The sequence below is a fragment of the Parus major genome, chromosome 17 (genome assembly GCF_001522545.3).
Source record: "Parus major isolate Abel chromosome 17, Parus_major1.1, whole genome shotgun sequence".
NCBI classification, from domain to species: Eukaryota; Metazoa; Chordata; class Aves; order Passeriformes; family Paridae; genus Parus; species Parus major.
The window spans coordinates 2,218,489-2,229,116 of NC_031785.1; the positions used below are offsets into that span (position 1 = coordinate 2,218,489).

The window sequence follows — 10,628 nt, forward strand, 5'->3', positions numbered from 1 at the left end:
CCATCCCTGTGTGCTCCTGCTGGGGACATTCCTGCTCCCACTGGGGCCATCCCTGTGTGCTCCTGCTCCCCAGCCAGGGAGCACGGCCAGGCAGGCACGTGGCACGTGCAGGTGCAGCCCTTCCTGGGGCAGATGCCAACAGCTCTGCTGTGCCAGCCAAGGCTGTGGACAGGACTAAATTCAGTCCCTGGATCCATCTAAGTCGTGGAGAAGCTGCTGGGCAGAAGCAGCAGGCTGGACACACCGTGCTCCTGCAGAGAGCTCATTCCTGCTCCTGAAAATGAGAACGAGCATCCCAAGCCTCCAGTCATCCCCACAGCTCTTATGGAACATGGTGTGGCAGGTCTAGAGCAGCAGAGCTTAGAGCAGGGTAGGGAAACCTCCCAGGGCAGTGCTGGTGTTCCCAAATCTGCTGCTGGCCCCATTGCCCCTGACACGGGGGAGTAACCACAAAACCCTCCCTGCACAGCCCTGCACAGTGTGGGCACCTCCTCTCCAGCAGCTCCTCACCCCTAACAGAGGCAAGACCAACATATGCTGCCACTGGATTCCTCAGCCCAGCTCCAGCTGGGATATACCAGGATGAAGAGCATTGGAAGCCTGAGGCAGCTTTATAAAATTGATTTGGGTTTTCTTCTGTTTGCAGGTTTTTTTAATGATAGCATTCTTAATTGAGGTTTGTTTTTCCAGTTGTTCTGAAAGGCTGCAGGGATGATTCCCAACACTGTGTCTTAATTACAGTGCTGCTTGGAGCTTTTCTTAATTGATGTTTCCTCACAGCTATTGGTGTGCTCTTGTGTCTTCATCTTAAGGCAGGTACCCCTGGACATTAGCAGGAGTATTAGGGAAAGTTATGAAAGTAATAGAGCAAAGAAGAAATGCTGTTCTCTTGTAATTATAACTATTATTTTATTTTAAAAAATTGCCATTGCTTTTTTCCAGGGATATTGTTTTCACTGTCAGCAGTGGGCCCTTGCTTGCAATAAAAGTAAGTGCATGTAGCAGGCTGGTGGAATGAGCAGAGGTACCCCTGGAGTGCTGTCATGTATGGCTGTGCCTTGAGGAAAAGGAAGAACAACATTGATTTTCAGTTATTTAGTGCAATTTAACACTGTGGACTCAAATTTCCATCCCTCCCTGGGGTGGTTTTCTTTTCCCACTTATTTACTTTCCCTTTGGTTTCTTTTCTGTTTATTGGGGAAACGGGTTTGGAAGAGAAAGCAGAGTTTCAAGGTGTTGAAGGTGTCTGAGTGAAGGGGAGAGCACGAGCAAGGGCTCTGCAGGTGCTCCGTGAGGTGAGCACATTCCCAGGGCAGCCTTAACCTTGGAAATTCATGGAAAATTATACACATGGGTAAAATGAATTTTGTTTTCCTCCCCTCAACCAGTTGTACAGCACACACTGAACTGAAAAATGTCCTGGCAAGCGGAGTGCAGAGGGGTGTGAGAAGCGCTGGAGTTTTGGTTCTGCTGTGGTTACCTGGGGCAGAGCTCCCTCCTCGTGTTCCTGGCGTGCCACCAAAGCCTGGTGGGGCATCACTGGTGGCTCCTGCTGTGGCCCTGGTGCATCTCTCTGCTCCTTGGAGCTCTTGTGCCACTTCAGCCTGCTGGGAAAGCGAATGGAGCAGCTCCCACAGGAGAGCCAGGGGATGTCAAACCTTGGCTGAGATCTCCCAGGGTTTCCTTAGCACGGGGATGTATCAGGAGTGTCAGTCTGTGTCCACAGACCTGCTGATGTTTGTCAGCACAGCAAAGCTCTGTGCCTGCAGGAATCCCCAGGAGTGTTGTGCTGCTTTAGGTGAGGCTGCAAGGTCGGGCTGAGACCAAAGTGTCACCACTGCTGTAGTGACAGCACGAGAAACAACTTGGCAGCTGTAGCTGTAATTGCAGAGAATGCATTAAATTTTACTGCTGTGTTTTCCCACCACTTTCTCTCATCACAGTTGCATCTTTGTTCCCAAGGGAAATGATTTATCGCTGTTCTGAAGGTGGTGCTCATTGCTTTTCCTCTGCACAACCTGTTCAGCTCCTGACTGTGTGCAGGGAGCGTCAGGGCTCGGTCATCCCCGGCTCTCAGCCTTGGGGGATCCAGGGGTTCCAGTCCCTCTGTACCCAGCCCTGTCCTGGTGCCAGCCCTGCTCAGGTGTGAGCTGCTCTCCCTCAGACCCCTGCCTGTCCGTGGGGAAAGAGATCACCAGCACAGCCTGAATAACTTGGTTAGTGAGTGCTCCTGTACGTGCTCCTGTGAGGCATCTCACCTCACTGCAGTCTGTGCAGCAGAGGGGCTTAGACAGGAATAAAAGGCTGGAATTTGAATCCAAACATCTCTGATTCTGAGAAGTCTCACCAACAGACAGGACCAATCCTTTACTGTCTCCTATTTTAGCGCTGCTCATCGAGAGAGACGAGAACACGTTGCCAGCGAAGCCCTGCAGCGAGCGCAGATTTCCCTGCCATGCTGCATTTGCCTCTGCTCCACTGGCACTTGTCTGGATCCATAGCAGAGATGAAGGTGTTCATTTGCAAATAAAATACCTCATCTTGCTCCTGACTGACAGCTCAGAGTGGGTCACACAGGCTCTGTGCAAGGCTCTTGGCAGCTGCTCTCGGGTTGCCCAGCAAGGATTGGCACTGCAACCTCCCAGTCCCCAAACCAGGAGATTTCTTCTATTATCAGTCCATTAATTTTCTCCATTGCTGCAATTAAAAAAAAATAAAATATTTTTCAGAAAGTTCAGAGTTTAGATTCCATTGCTACAACACACTTTGTATAAATGAATAGCATTGAATTTCATCGGCTCCATGACCTCATTTCCTCTCTTTGTGAAGATTTTTGTTGCTGTTTTAGCAAATCTATGGCTGGCTGTTTTACTGCAGGGAGATGATCAAAGTCCAGCCTGCTGGAGCAGGCAGGTCCCTGTGGTGACAGTCTGTGGGGAGGTGGCAGACTCTGCTCTCTGTTCTGTCCCCACAACCTCATTGACGATGTCTTAAGATCTGCCCTGCATAGCCAGAGGGCTGGAAGGAGGTTTTCAGGGTTGCAAATCCCCTGGCAGGTTCAGCATTTCCCCTTTAATTATTCTAGGTAATAAATAATTGATAATGAAGAAGTTTGTGGCGATAGAGTTGAAACATAAGGCCTTGGTGAGACAGAAATGCCACAGATGTTAGCACATTACCAGCAGATTAAAGGAATGTTTTCCAACATTCAGGATTTTCCAAACTTCTCAAATTCAGAAAACTTCTCCTTTAAAGCTGGAGTAGTGGGTGAAGCAATGCTTGCAAGCATTTTGAAGAGTTATTTTCTGTTCTAAAACGACATCAGCCATGTGGTGCAGGGGCAGACGTGCTCTGTGAGGGCCATCCTCAGCTTTCTGGGAGAACTCCAGGAGCTTTGAGTTGGCTTTGCCTCTCTGGACTTGCACCGGGGCCACAATTGCTTGGTCTTGCTTCTGTCCTCCTCCAGACTGACCATCTGCTCATGTTCCTTCAGGAGACAGCCTGGAGCTGTTTGCTGACAGCCAAACAGGACATGGAAGTGGTGTTTTGTGAGAGGAAAGGGGGGGAACAAAGTTTGTGAATGGGCACTTTTGTGTTCTGCAACCTCAGGATCACGTCCAGAGAAGCTACAGGAACCAGCATGGGATGTTAACGAGACAGGCTTCTGTTCATGAAACCATTTATTCAGCATGGGAACAAACTCAGATTCAGAGCAGAGAGCCCAAACAAAGGCAGGGTGAGGGGTTTTGAAGGACAGAACCCTTGAGGGTCTCCACCTCTGAGGGTGGAATTTAGGGGTAGGGACCATGAGAAACACAACAAGGGAGAAACCCCAGGGACGCAAACCCAATCAGAACTCCTGGGGCACCCTTCACAAGGGGTCTGGGGTGGGACAACTTCATCCAGGCCTCACACTGCCCATCCCCCAAAGCAGGAGGTCAAAATTCACACTGGCTGGCCTTACAGCCATGTCTCCACTGTAACAATGCTTATCTAAAACTAAATCTTTGCCTTCCTGAGGCACCTCACAACAGAGCACAGCACCTCGGGGCTGGGACATCTCTTTGGTCAGTCCCAAGGGGCTGGGTGCCAGCCCTCAGTTTAGGGGTGAAGGTTTCTGCAGGCATTTTCTGCATGGCAGGGTGCCTCTCCCTGCTGTTTTCCCTGGGTTTTCCCCCATGGAATTCCCTGTAGGCATGGAGAGGGTGCATTCTGCTCTCTCCCATCCCCATGGCCTGGCTGTGCTCCCTGCAGCAGCGTGTGGGTGTGCAGCTATGGCTGACGACGTGTACAGGCCGCAGCCTGCCAGGCTCAGAGCCAGGCCAGGCCGCGGGCACAGCCACAGGGAAGGGAGGAAGGAAGGAGGGAATGTGGGGAAGGAGAACAGCATTTGTGAGGTCAGCAGGGGAACATGGAGTGAAACAGCCAGGAATTGACTGGGGGAGGTGACGGTCTGAAGTGTGGTGAGGGGGGACACAGCCAGGTGTCCCTCAAAGCTGAGAGCTTCAGCCACATCTTCCCTTTGTCAGCCACATCTTCCCTTTGTCAGCCACATCTTCCCTTTGTCAGTCACATCTTCCCTTTGTCAGCCACATCTTCCCTTTGTCAGCCACATCTTCCCTTTGTCAGCCACATCTTCCCTTTGTCAGTCACATCTTCCCTTTGTCAGACACATCTTCCCTTCGTCAGCCACATTCTTCCCCTTGTCAGCCACATCTTCCCTTTGTGGCGCTGCTGTTTTGATGAACTAAAACCTTGCCTGAGCTAAGGAATAGTGAGGGTTGTTGGAGTCAGAGGTACAGAGAGTATGCCCTTGTCTCTGATACCTGGCTCTGACATCCAAGAAAACACTGAATTTCATATAACACCGTGAAAACAACTGTTAGAGTTAAATAGAAAAATTAAAAGTGTGAGTGTGTAAATTAGACAGTTTTCATAAGTCACTGGGTGAAAAAGTTAATTTGGAGTTTAAACTAGTTTAGAGAACAGAAGACAAGATGTAGGATTTAGGGCATTGTCTCTTGTCCTTCTTCCTTCTTCATCTTCATCTTCTAGAGGTTTTTGGGTAGAAATAAGTGATTAGATAGAGAGTGCCGCAGTGCTGCACACAGGTATTGGGTCATTGGGTCGCTAAGAAAAATAATTTACATATCTATTTTTAATTGGGTGAAAATAGGTATAAAGATAAAAGAGTTATGTATTTCAAGGCCATTCTGTGCTTTTCGAGCCAATTTGAGCCAGGAGATGGTGGATTGAACTTGAGCAGAAAGTCTGGGGAAGACATGCCAAGTCTTTTGATAATATATTAATAAACACGAGTAACAAGAGCCTAATGAGCCTTTGGAGTATCCTTCCTGACACAGAACTGAGATAAGTGAAACTCCCCGTGAGGGAGTATCCCAGAAGAACTCGGCCCTGAAAAGACCCCGAGAACGAGCAACAAGGGTTGGGTTTGTACCTGCAGAAATATCCTGGTTTCGCTTTGTGGAGCTGGGCTCTGGTGAGCTGCTGGCAGCCCTGTGGTGCTGTGCCACCATGTCACTGTGCCACCATGTCACTGTGCCACTGTGTGTGTCACTGTGCCACCGCGTCACTGTGCCACTGTGCCCTCGTGTGTGGGGCTGGAGCTCCCTGGCACTGGGGCTGCCACAGGGTGAGGAGCAGGACGAGGACTGACGGAGCTGGGGTTGTTCAGCCTGGAGAAAAGGAGACTCAGAGGTGACCTTATCACTCCCTGAAAGGTGGCTGTAGACAGGTGGGATTGCCCTCTTTCACCAGGCAGCCACTGACAGAACAAGAGGACACAATCTCAGGCTGTGCCAAAGGAAATATAGGTTGGATATAGTGAAAAATTTTTCACTGAATGAATAATAAAGTACTGGAATGGCCTGCCTGGGGAGGCCATGGAGTCACCATCCCTGGATGTGTTTAAAAAAGACTGGATGTGGCACTCCAGTCATGGTGCCATGGTTTAGTTGAGGTGTCAGGGCATGGGTTGGACTCGATGATCTTGAAGGTCTCTTCCAACCCAGTGATTCTGTGAATTCTGTTGAATTCTGTTGACTGTTCCCTCAGGAACATTCTGCTCCATAGAGAGGGGTTTGTGTCCCTGGACGGGGTTCTGGGTGTCACATGAAGCGATGGAGAAGCTCAGAGCACACCTGCTGTCACTGGGGTGACCCTCTCAGACACAAACTGTCCCTGTCATGGGGCTGCCAGTCTGTCTGTCCCTCTCTCTGCCCCGCTGCCAGGGCTTTGCTGAGCAGCTTTTCACGTTGCTGCTGTCACCCGTTCCTTTGTCACGGGTGATTTTTGCTGCTCCTCTGCCATCTCACTGTGGAGGGGCCCTCTGGAGGCCAGCGCACACATCACTCCTGTCCAACTCCTCCAGAAATCCAGGAAAATTGGCATTTCCTTATGCTCACCAGGACCCTCTGTTGTCACCTGTCTCTGAGCTTTTGCTTGTAGCTTTATGTGAAGCTGGCTGCTGCGGGGTGTTTGTCTCTGAGATGCTGGATACGCTGTCTGTGGGGTGTAGGGGAGCGAGGTGTGGGTCTGTCTGTGGGGTGTAGGGGAGCAAAGTGTGTGTCTGCCCGTGGGGTGTAGGGGAGCAAGGCCTGGGTCTGTCCACGTCTCCTGTCCGAGCAGACACCCACGGCCACCCTGCCGAGGCTGGAAACCGGGATCCTCCACCCAGCGAGGGTCCTGAGGGTCCTGCTGCCATCCTCCTCTCCACACATCCCAAACTCTTGGAGTTAAACATGGATCTGCAGGTTGGATCCTCCCTTCCTCGTGTGCTGCTGGCTCCTCTTGCCGTGTGAGGAACCCCCAGGCTCCTCCAAGCTGGTCCTGCTTTGCAGAGGGCTGGGATGGGCTCCTCTCTCCTCTGGACTTTGTCCCTCTCCTGCACGGCTGGGGATGGACACGGGCACTGTGTGCTCTCAGCCTCCCCTCCGACAGCAGGATTCTTACAAAAGCTTCACTGTAAGGTGAGGCCACCCAAAGCACACCCTCCGGGACTGAGCGTGCCTGGCACCCGCGGTTTGCTGCGTTTGGCTGCGGTGATGCTCCCTGCTCCGGCTCCCACGGGGAGTTCCCAGCTCATTCCCATTCCCGGCCCGTCGGGCTGGTGTTTCCCCCATCCCGGAGCGCTGGGGCTCGGCAGGAGCCGTGGGGGAGGCTGCGGCTGTGTTTGGATCAGACACTGCCGTGCTTCCTGCAGCCCACGCAGCCTCCAGAGCAGCCGAGTGCGGCTCTGCAAATTTAGCAGCTCCCTCCAGGCAGGGAGCTCTGGCTCTGTGGGCAGAGGCTCCGAGCTCTGCCTGCCTCTCTCCCGATGTGCCATCAGCAAAGTCATCACCGACCCTCAGCTTTGCCGCAGCGGGGCTCTGCCTCCGGATCGCTGCGAGAGGATTTGGTTGGGAGCTGTGAAACCACCACAGCTCCCCCCAAAAAACCCGGCTGCTGCTCCCAGCCCTCCGTGAGCCGGTCAGGGCCCCTGTGACTGCAGCACTGGGTGGCAGGGAGCAGCCGGAGCATGAGGCTCCGGGCAGGTATGTGCCACCTCCCTGGTGGCAGCAGCTGTCAGGGAAAAGGTCTCCTCTGTCTAGGAGAGAGGAATATTTCTGGGGAGCAGGTGGTGAAGATATTTAGCAAATGTCAGCTTGAGACCTTGCCATCCTGTGGGCAGGAGCGACATTGCTGAGAAATGTGTTATCCTGTCAGAAAAGCAGCAAAAAAAATCCCCCAGTGATATGTTTACGAGCGAGGCAGGGCTTTGCCAAAAGTGGGCGTTTTTCCAGCACGGAGCCTCACGGAGCCCGAGCTCCTGGGAGCTGTGGGAATCCTGCTCCAGCTCACATCACTCTTACCACCAGGACGAGCATCTGGCTGAGCCACTCTGCCTTAGTTCTGAACGCCTCAATCACTCCCCAGAGCAATTTAACTCGAGAGTTTCACTGGCGCACTGGCGCTGCCTTGTAGGTGAGCAAAAAGCAGTTTAAACAGAAAAGGGTTCTGCAGATGGGTGCCAAATACAGCTTTTCGAAGCCAAAATGCTGCCTTAAACTCCTTTCAGGCAAACTCTGGCTGTGGTGGAATTGCAGAGACCGAGGGAATCTTGTTTGCCCAGTGTCCAGTATCAATGTGTGAAGTGTGTAATTGTGTCTGGGCTGAGAGCTCCGTATGGGAGCACTGTTTGAAAATGTTCTCATTTAATAAAATGGGTGATAATTGGCTCTTAGACGAGGCTTTAATTGGAATAATTGGCATGGACACTCGTGTGTTAATTTAGTTTGGTGTTTCTAATGCACAGTCACGGTGTTTGTTCAAGGACAGAAGTGGGATTAGGTGGTGCCCGTATTTCTCAGCAGAAGCTGCAGCTGAGCTCTGGGAAGGCATTTATTGGAGGAAGCTGCTCAGTTACTGCTCTTGGAGTTGGATTTTGGAGATGGATTTGCTTCATTACAGCTTGGTGCAATCACAACCGCGCTGCTGAGTCGAGGCCTTCCCTGACACTTCAGTTCCCTTCATCTTCAGATGATTTGGGATTGGTCTTTGTGCTGATCTGGAGCAGCTCCAGCTCCTTGGCACAGGGGCATTCCTGTCCTGAGCTGCTCGCACACACGTGTGCAGGAATGTGCTCACTCCTGAGCCAGCACACAAGGAAGGGGAAGTTCATGTTCTCTACCCAGCCTTTCATCCTTACTTCTCTCAAGTCTCTCAAAATCCATCACTTCCAGGTCAGTAAATCAGAACCATGAGGTTTTTCTGTGTGGGGAAAGATTTTACAGTCTCTTTCCAGCGTGGAGATGTCTCAAGCTGTCAGCTCAGAGCTGCTGTTCAGGGACTGCCATGGGTTGGAGGCTCTGCTGCAGGAGCTCCTGCTCCATGGGGTCACTGAGAGTGTGAGATGGTGACATAAAAGCCATTACAGCTCCTCAGCCTCTTCCAGAGCTGTAGTTTAACAATTTTTCCTTTCCATCTTCCTCTGAGATGCTTTTATAAGTTCGGTATTGTCACTTTGTTTGGCTTCTTCCCACAAAACAACTGCACTTAGAACTGCCCAGTGCTGATGGGGAGATTTATTGCCAGCAGCAATTGTGCGAAAATTGAGAGGAAGAACAATTTCTAGGCAGTTTTTGTTACAGCCTCTAATGGGAAATATTTATTTCACACTAAGAACATGTAAATGGTTTTAGTGCTGGATGCTGTGCTCTGTGCCTCAGAAATGCTCAACCTTCCATGGTTCAGCAGCACAAATGTTTCTGTTTGCAGACATGTGCCCACTGAGCATGCACGAGGGCTGAATACCTTCCCAACGGTGAGAGTTTAAAAAACCCACAAAAACTCTGACAAAGAGCAAAGCTTGGATCTCAGAGCCTGGGGAGAGGAGAGAGGGTCGTGATTTCAGCGGGAGGGAGGAGGCAAAGAAGGGAAGGGATGTTCCCCTCTGCAGCAGGGAATTGTGAGAGACTGAGATGAGAGGCTGGGTGAGTCCGTGTCCTCCTCCCGTGCTGTGTTTGGTTGTGCTGGTGGAATCCCCTGCTCCCTGTCAGAGGAGGATGATCCACAAGAGGCACAGTGAGTGCTGCAGTTCCAGTACGGGTTTGTGAGCACAGGAGAGCACCAAGAACCACTCTGGGACCTCACAGCTGATTTTCCTGAGAAACTTTGGAGAACTGGAAGAATTACCCAAATCTTTAATGCCCTTTTCCACCCCTAAGCTTTTTTTTTGCTCTGTTTCCCACAGGCAGATTTTAGGGAGAGAAAGAAGTACAGCTGAAGGTGCTGGTGAAGATATTAATCATGATATAATTCAATTTTAATTCCATTAGACACCTTTAGTGATCAGGGAGTTTCTCACTTGGTTTAATCGACTCTTTTCCAGATGATGAAGCTGCGAGATCTGGCACTTGTTATAAATGTCTGTTTATTAAACCATCTTTCGTCCTAAAAGCCTTTGCCTGGCCAGGATGGATATAAATGGAGAGGATGATTATGCCAGTTTAGTCTTTAAGGAGACACTGTGTAAAAAATTGCAGCCTTCTCTTTTTCATTTCTTTGTATCTTTATGTGAGAGATGAGAGCAGGTCAAGGCATTGGTTTGCTGCGCTTTTTACTGTAAATGTTCAAGGCAGCCAAGGTGTGTGAAGCAGCATTTGCTGTCACATCAGCTCCTGGAGTGGAAATTCCCTTTCCAGCAGATGATTTGGTCATGGCAGTTGAACCAAAAGCTGACGAGCAGATAAGGGCAACAGTGGATAATATTTTAAAATCCTTTTGTGGCTTTAGCTCACCTTTGGCTCCTGCCCTGGCTCAGCTCTGACAAGTGTGAGGCACCTCTGGGGAGAATTCCAGAGGGTTTTGTGCAAAACTTCCTGGATCCTCTTCCCTCAAGGCCACAGTTTCACACATCCCTGCCTTTTTAATGCCTCGGGGCTGACCCCTGATTTTGGCTGGATGTGGAAAGTGAGACCCTTTTTGTCACATCCAGGACAGCACCTGTGTGACTTGGGCATTGCAATCACCTGGCTGCAGGTGACACTGAACACATCACCTGGCTGCAGGTGACACTGAACACATCACCTGTTTCTGAACACATCACCTGGCTCTGAACACATCACCTG

At 50.8% G+C, this 10,628-nt stretch overlaps 1 protein-coding gene across 6 annotated transcripts in view; it reads left to right on the forward strand.

Annotated features, from left to right (window-relative positions):
• Positions 1-10,628, forward strand: part of KCNT1 (potassium sodium-activated channel subfamily T member 1) — a 78,185-nt gene that overhangs the window by 18,875 nt on the left and 48,682 nt on the right. The gene's annotated exons all lie outside the window — the stretch shown is intronic.